Source organism: Octodon degus, unplaced genomic scaffold (assembly GCF_000260255.1).
Source record: "Octodon degus isolate 3935 unplaced genomic scaffold, OctDeg1.0 scaffold00018, whole genome shotgun sequence".
Classification (NCBI taxonomy): Eukaryota; Metazoa; Chordata; class Mammalia; order Rodentia; family Octodontidae; genus Octodon; species Octodon degus.
The window spans coordinates 22221147-22227995 of record NW_004524594.1 but is presented as its reverse complement, the minus strand read 5'-3'; the positions used below and the strand labels follow the sequence as shown (position 1 = coordinate 22227995).

Sequence of the window (6849 nt, the reverse complement as noted above, 5' to 3'; positions counted from 1 at the left end):
CTTTGAAAAAAAAAGAGTAGGAAAATTTGAGGGCAGGGGAGATAGCTCAGTAGAATAAATGCTTGTCTGGCAAACACAGCGTCCTGAGTTCAATCCCTTGTTCTAAAAAAAAAAAAAAAAAAAAAGGAAAATTTATTAAAGAAAAGGAATGGGGGATAGGGATGAGGGAATGGGGAATAGGAATAACTTCTGAGAGACAGGGGGTCCCAAATAGTTTGCCAGCAAGCCTACCTCTCAAAGGCAGTCTTATAGAGCAATATCATGAGATGGGTATAGCATGAGTCAAAATTAAGATCAACCAATAAGATTGCAGGTAGAGTCACTTAGGTAATATTGATTTAATGCTAGCAAGGGTACATGGGTGACATCATTAATCTTGATTAATCTGTAGTCTCAGTCTTGTCTTTAGTTTTAGTGGTCTTAGTCTTAGTATTAAGTAGGAGAAGATGGCCTACCCCTAACAAGATCATGGAAAATCTCAAAAGGGTAATACCAGTAATCCCAAGCTTCCATTCAGCCTTTAGGGAAGTATGTAAAAGTAGCCACTGTGATTTTATTTTATTTTTGTTGTTGTTTAGGTTTGTTTTTTTTTTTTTTGAGACAGGGTCTCACTATACAATTCAGGCTGGCCTTGCGCTCACTTTGTAGCCCAGGATGGTCTTGAATTTGCAGTGATCCTCCTGCCTCAGCCTCCTATGTCCTGGGATTACAGGCATGCTCCACCATGTCCATTTAAAATCTGTAGATGTGCCTCTAGTCACAGTGCTGATGGATTTTTCATTTTTTGTGCTGACTCCCTTGAGGGCCCAGCCTTGTCTGACTGCCTACTATATTTTTACCTAATTTGGCTGTCTATAATAACCTGATTATCTGATAACTGAGATTACTGACCTAGAAGGAATTTGGGCAAGTCAAAGCCCAGACATAGTGTTTCTCTTGTTTTGAGGTACCAGGACTTCACAGACAATTTACTAGTTGTTTTGTTTTTTGGTGTTGGGAACTCAGGATCTAGTGCTTGCTAGGCAGGGACTACACTGCTGAGCTACATTCCCTGCCTCCCTTCTCTCCCCCATTAGTTTTGGTCCTGACCTTGGCCTGGGGACTAATTTCATCCCCCACAACAGACATTGGCCTCTCTACAAGTCACTTGGGCCTAGGACTGATTCTCAATTCACTTTATTTTTGTATCATCACTGCCTGCTCTATACCATGTCAAGCTGGTCCTCAGTAGTTTCTCTAAGGCAAACTGGGTCTTGCCATGGGGTAGGATGGGTAGGGAGATGTTTCTCTGCACAAACAGAAAACTGGCTAGTTATACAATACTTCCAAGTGTGCCATATAAAGGTAAAATGGCAAGTTATTTCAGCCCCCAACATGACCTATTTTTTACGATGTTAATTGCCTTTTAGAGAAAACATCTTAAATTCGTATTCCATGTTCTTGTTTTGTTTAAACATAGTAAGAATTTGTCAGCAGCTGAATATTTGCAGGAAGGGAATAAAGAAAGGAGAGAGAAGGCAAGCAAGATAGGGAAGGGAGCTGAAATAACGGCATGGTGTTTTCCTTTATGCTGGCTCTTCAGTTCCTGTTGATATGGGGGAAATGAAACTTCCAACTTGGGAGGTATTAGGGTCAAGTTCATGTTCTCTAAAATGGAAGAATGAATTTTAGGAACAAATGGAGGTTAAGAGTAGAATATATTTATTGGCGGAAAAAAGCTTCTGTCTGAGAGGGACAGAAGGGGGGCCCAAGAAGTTGTCCCCAGGAAGCTGTATCTTGCAGGGACTTTATTATAGAGTAAAACCAAGAGGTGAGGCAGGTCTAAGATGGATAACATGGGAACTCATGTAGGTGGGCATGAGGTGGGACAAAACTATGGTCAACCAGTGATTACAAATACTGTTTCTCAGGTAAAATTGATTAAATCCAGGACTGAATGGTGAAGTGAGTCACGTAGCAAGCAGGCACGAATATAGAACAGGAGTTTATCCAGGAGCCAGCTGGTGATGGTTGGATTAGTGACTCTTCTGGCTTCCTCAAGGTGATGATCAATCCCAGATGCTTATCTTTAGGGAGGTAAGCATTTGTTCCATCTTTGGTCTTAGTCTGGCCCACTGTCTCACAGTTGCAATGTATCTTGTCTTTCTTCATGTTATCTCCTTGAGGGCCTTGTCCTGTCTGACTGCCTCTAATATTTCTATCTAATTTAGCTACCTACAACATTGTGAAGTGGAAGTGTTTGTCTGCCAGTGATGTCTCCAGAACTGGAAAACTGGAAAGATCTTTTGTATTTGGCCGTATGCTATTGCTGTGTTTTGTTTGCACTTCACAGAATTGAAAATTTCTTCTTTCAAGAAAGTTCCTTCAGCCAGTGAAGTGGAAGCCCCAATACTATTATGGACTACTGGACTCTTTTAGAATATTTTGCTGAGTTAACACACCTATAATATTCAAATAACAGAACTAAACAAAAAAGGGGATACAGATGTATGTCCATTTTTGTATCTGTGTTCAAAGTGGTTAGGATAGATATATAGTTACATTCTCTTAATGAATAGGAGGATTTGTTCTAATAGAGTTTGTGAATAGGATATCATGTCTGCATCTTGTACAGCAAATAACCACTAGGAAGAATGTATGCAGTTTGTTAATTATTGAAACTGTCCTACCAAAAATAAAAAAAAAAGAAAGTTTCTTCAAGTCTCACTGCAGAAGGAATACAGATCAATTCCTCACCTATCTAGTTTCAGAAATGAATTCTTTTGTAACATCTGGGGATGGTTGTACACCACACCATGCTACCATACTGTTATGTCCAGGGATGGACAGCAGCTACTGCTCTGCTTTGTCATGCAACTGCTTTGCCGGAAACTGCAGCACTCAGTGATCTTAAACCCAGTGTTGGTAAAGAATAAAAGAAGCAGAGATGATGGGTAAGAAGGAAAAGAAATGACAAAACACTACTCTGGATGAATGGGGAGAATTTGAAGGTGCATTCCTTCTGGAACTCCTGGCTGCAGCTCTTATTATTGACATCTTTGTCCCACTAAGAATCTGATTTACTGTGACTAGCTTTGGATTTCTCCTGGCCATACAACTTTTCTCTGTTCTTTGGTAGAAGGTGGAGGACATTATGGACTGTTGCCCTTTTAATTTCTGGAGTCTAGCTGTAGAAATCTTTTTTTTTTTTTTTTTTTTTTTTTTTTTGCAGTGCCAGGGATTGAACTTGGGGCCTTGTACTTGCCAGGTATGCACTTATGCTTCTGAGCTATGTCCCCTGCCCTATATTAATTTTTAATAAAGCTCAGTGAGGCCTTTATCCTTTCTTTCTTATCTGCAGTGTCCCCTGTCCCTACACCATGATCCTGGGATGGAGCTACATTTGTTTGTTTGTTTTTGAGATAGGGTCTCACTAAGTTGCCCATGCAAGCAAATAGCTAGCTTACAGGCATGTGACATCGTGCCTAGGAGCCAAAACTATTTTTTGTGTGCATTGTGCAAATGTTATGGTAGTGGGGACTAAGTTCAGGGCTTAGTGATAGAGAAAATAATATAACTCCCAACCTTCTAGATGTCAGATACACCACATTTGTGTTCCCAAAAATTGAAGAATGAAGTATAAGGCACAATAAGGGTTAAGAGACCAGAGGTGCTGTGCAGTCCGCGGAGCAGGCGGCCATGGGGAGCCTCCGCAGCCTTCGCCTAGCGGCGGGAAATTTTTTTAGGTTACATGAAAGCCATACTTTCTCATCACTATGGTTTACCAGGAACTCTGATTTGAAGAGAATGAATGGATTTTGCACCAAACCACAGGAAAGTCACAAAGCTCCAACCAGCACTTACAGCCACAGAGTGCCGCTGCACAAACCCACGGACTGGGAGAAGAGGATCCTGATATGGTCCGGTCGCTTCCAGAGCAAGGACCAAATTCCAGAGACTATCTCCTTTGAAATGCTTGACGCCGCAAAGAACAAGGTGCGGGTGAAGATCAGCTACGTGATGATTGCCCTGACGGTGCTGGGGTGCGTTGTGATGGTCATAGAGGGCAAGAAGGCTGCCAAAAGAAATGAGTCTTTAACAAGCTTGAACTTAGAAAAGAAAGCTCGTCTGAGAGAGGAAGCAGCTATAAAGGCCAAAACAGAGTAGCAGAGTTCTCCATGCTGGCTGGATTGTGAACGCCCAGGAATAATGCAGCAACTGCCTGTGTTGAAAAGAATGGCGTGTCAACCCACTTCCTAAATGTATGACTTTCACATGCTTATCCTAGTTCCTTGTAGAGGTACGAATAAATTTTCTTAAAGAAAAAAAAAAAAATAAGGGTTAAGAGTAAGAAAAATTTATTCAGAGAAAGACAGCTCCTGAGAGACAGCTTCTGGGGTTCTGTGGACTCCACTTTAATACAGGGCGGATGATATGTGGACCACCACATAATATAAGGGAAATATTTTAACTCTCAACCGGCTAGATGTCCAAAATGCTGAGTTTATATTTTTGAAAATCAAGGACTGAATTATAGGAATGACGAAGGTTAAGAGTAGGAAGAGTTTATTGAGAGAATGATAGCTTCTGTGTAAGGAAGACAGAAGGACACCCAGAAAGTGGGTTGCTTGATGACCCTGCTTCTCAAGGGTGTTTTATTGAACAAAACCAGGAGGTGAGGTGGGTTCAAGATTGGACAAAATTATACTCAGCTATTAAGATTACAAGTATAGCCACTTAGGTAATACAGATCCAGTGAGGAAGCAGTGATATAGGACCTCTAAATGATATAGATGAAGTATATTCCCAGTATGCTAGATGTCTGATATGCTGGGTTCATGTTCCCTAAAGTTGAAGCATGTATTCTGAGGAACAACAGAGATTAAGAGTAGGAAGTTCGGGGCCTAGGGAGATAGCTCGGTGGTCTAAGCACCTGCCAGGCAAGTGCCAGGACCCGTGATCCCTGAGTACCATATGCTGTGCTGGCCCAGGAATCCCAGGCATGTGGTGCTGGCTACCAAAACCCATCGTGGTGGTATACACTGGAGAGGCTGAGACAGGAGGATCACTGAGTCCAAACTGCATAGCTAGACCCTGTACCAAATAAAGAAAGAAGTAGAACATTTTAGTGAGGGAGAGATAGCTCCTAAGAGAAACAGGAGGGGACCCAGAAAGTTTGTTGCCACTTTATAAAGAAGATTTTATAGAGCAAATGGGACAAAACAATTACAAGTATAGTTGCTTAGGTAATATTGATCCATTGGGAAAGCAAGTCACATAGTAGCAAATGTACATGGAAAAGATAAGGACCTTTTTTTTCTTTTATGTATTTGGTACAGGGTCTCACTACACAGCTTGGACTTGTAGTGATCCTCCTGTTCTCGCCTCCCCAGCACTGAGCTTTGGTGCTGGAGATTGAACCCCAGTCCCTGCGCTTGCCTAAGCAGGCACTTAGTCAGCTGAGCTGTCTCACAGGCCCAAGGATAAAGACCTTTTTTGGAAGAGATGAGTCAGGAAGTCCTGGTCACCCACTTGGGTTTCTGATACCTATTTAGAATGTTGATCTTTATTTTTATCCCTCAGGGAGGTATGTGATAGGTTCCAGCCCAAGTACAAACTACTAAATTATCATGACCCTGATTCAACATACTGGAATCCCAAAAACAACAGCTTATCTTCCCAATGATCACTTCCTCCTTCTTCCCAACCCCAGTACTAGATAACTTTCCTACACACACAAGGGAGCCCCCAATCAGCTCCTTTTGTGTCACTGAACCTGCCCCTCAAACTCCGCCCTGAGCAAAAGTCCATGAAGTCTCAGCCTTTCTGTCTCAGGTCAGAGGATCACCCCATCTCCTTGCTATTTATCCTTTCTGTGTCCTGCTTAATCTCAATAAAGGCCTTTTCCATCCTTTTCTTTTACTCTTGCTTCTCTGCCTCACCACTGAAAAACCTAACAGTATGTAGGTGCAGCTATTCAATCTTTTTCTTGAGACTTGGCCTTCAGTGAGTGAACCTTCAGCCACAGTTATATATGTTCTTATCTTCTGCACTGACTTCAAGGGCCTAGTCCTGTCTGACTGTCTATAGTATTCCTACCTAACTTAACTCTATATTAAAGCAACTCACATAGCAAGTGTACGTGGAAAGAACAAGGGCCTTTTTAGGAAGAGATGGCTCAGGAGGTCCTGGTCACCCACCTGGGTGACGAATGCCTATCTAGACATTATTGGGTGATACTAATTATAGTATAATCTTCAATTTATTGCTTATTCTTTGAGGAAGCACATGGGCCTGGTCATTCCATCTTTATCTTGAGACCTGGCCTGTGACATATCCACAGTTGTAATGTGTTCTCATCTTTTATACTGACTCTCAAGGACCTGATCCTATCTGATTGTCTATAATACTCCTAACTAACTTAGCTATCTATGATACTGACACTAAGCTACATCCTCAGCCCTCTTCTTATTTTTAAATTTTTTTTTTTATTTTTAAGATAGCCTTGCTAAGTCTCTGAATTTCCCAGGCTAGGTTCAAACTTGCAGTCCTCTTGTCTTAGCCTTCCAAAGTGATAGGATTACAGGTGTGTACCACCATGCCTGGCCAGAGCTACATTTTAAAAACCTTGCCTCATTACTTCTGGGTTTCCAGTTGCCTCTTCCCTACATTCTCAGATGAAACTTTGTGTCTCTCTTAACAGGGAACCCTGAGACCATGAGGAAAGTTAGACAAGATCATTTGGTCCCAACACCCTAACAAAGCACCCCAGTTGGGAGTGCCTGTCATTGTGGTATTCTGAACACGGGCTGCTTGTCATGACATGCCAGTTACTGCTAAGATGTCTCTCGGGTAGGTGGATGTTCAAGA

General features: G+C 41.9%; 1 protein-coding gene and 1 pseudogene across 1 annotated transcript in view; both read left to right on the top strand.

Moving 5' to 3' along the window:
• Positions 1-6849, top strand: part of Pacs1 (phosphofurin acidic cluster sorting protein 1) — a 218023-nt gene that overhangs the window by 114215 nt on the left and 96959 nt on the right. The window lies entirely within an intron of this gene.
• LOC101584875 lies at positions 3645-4291 on the top strand (annotated as a pseudogene).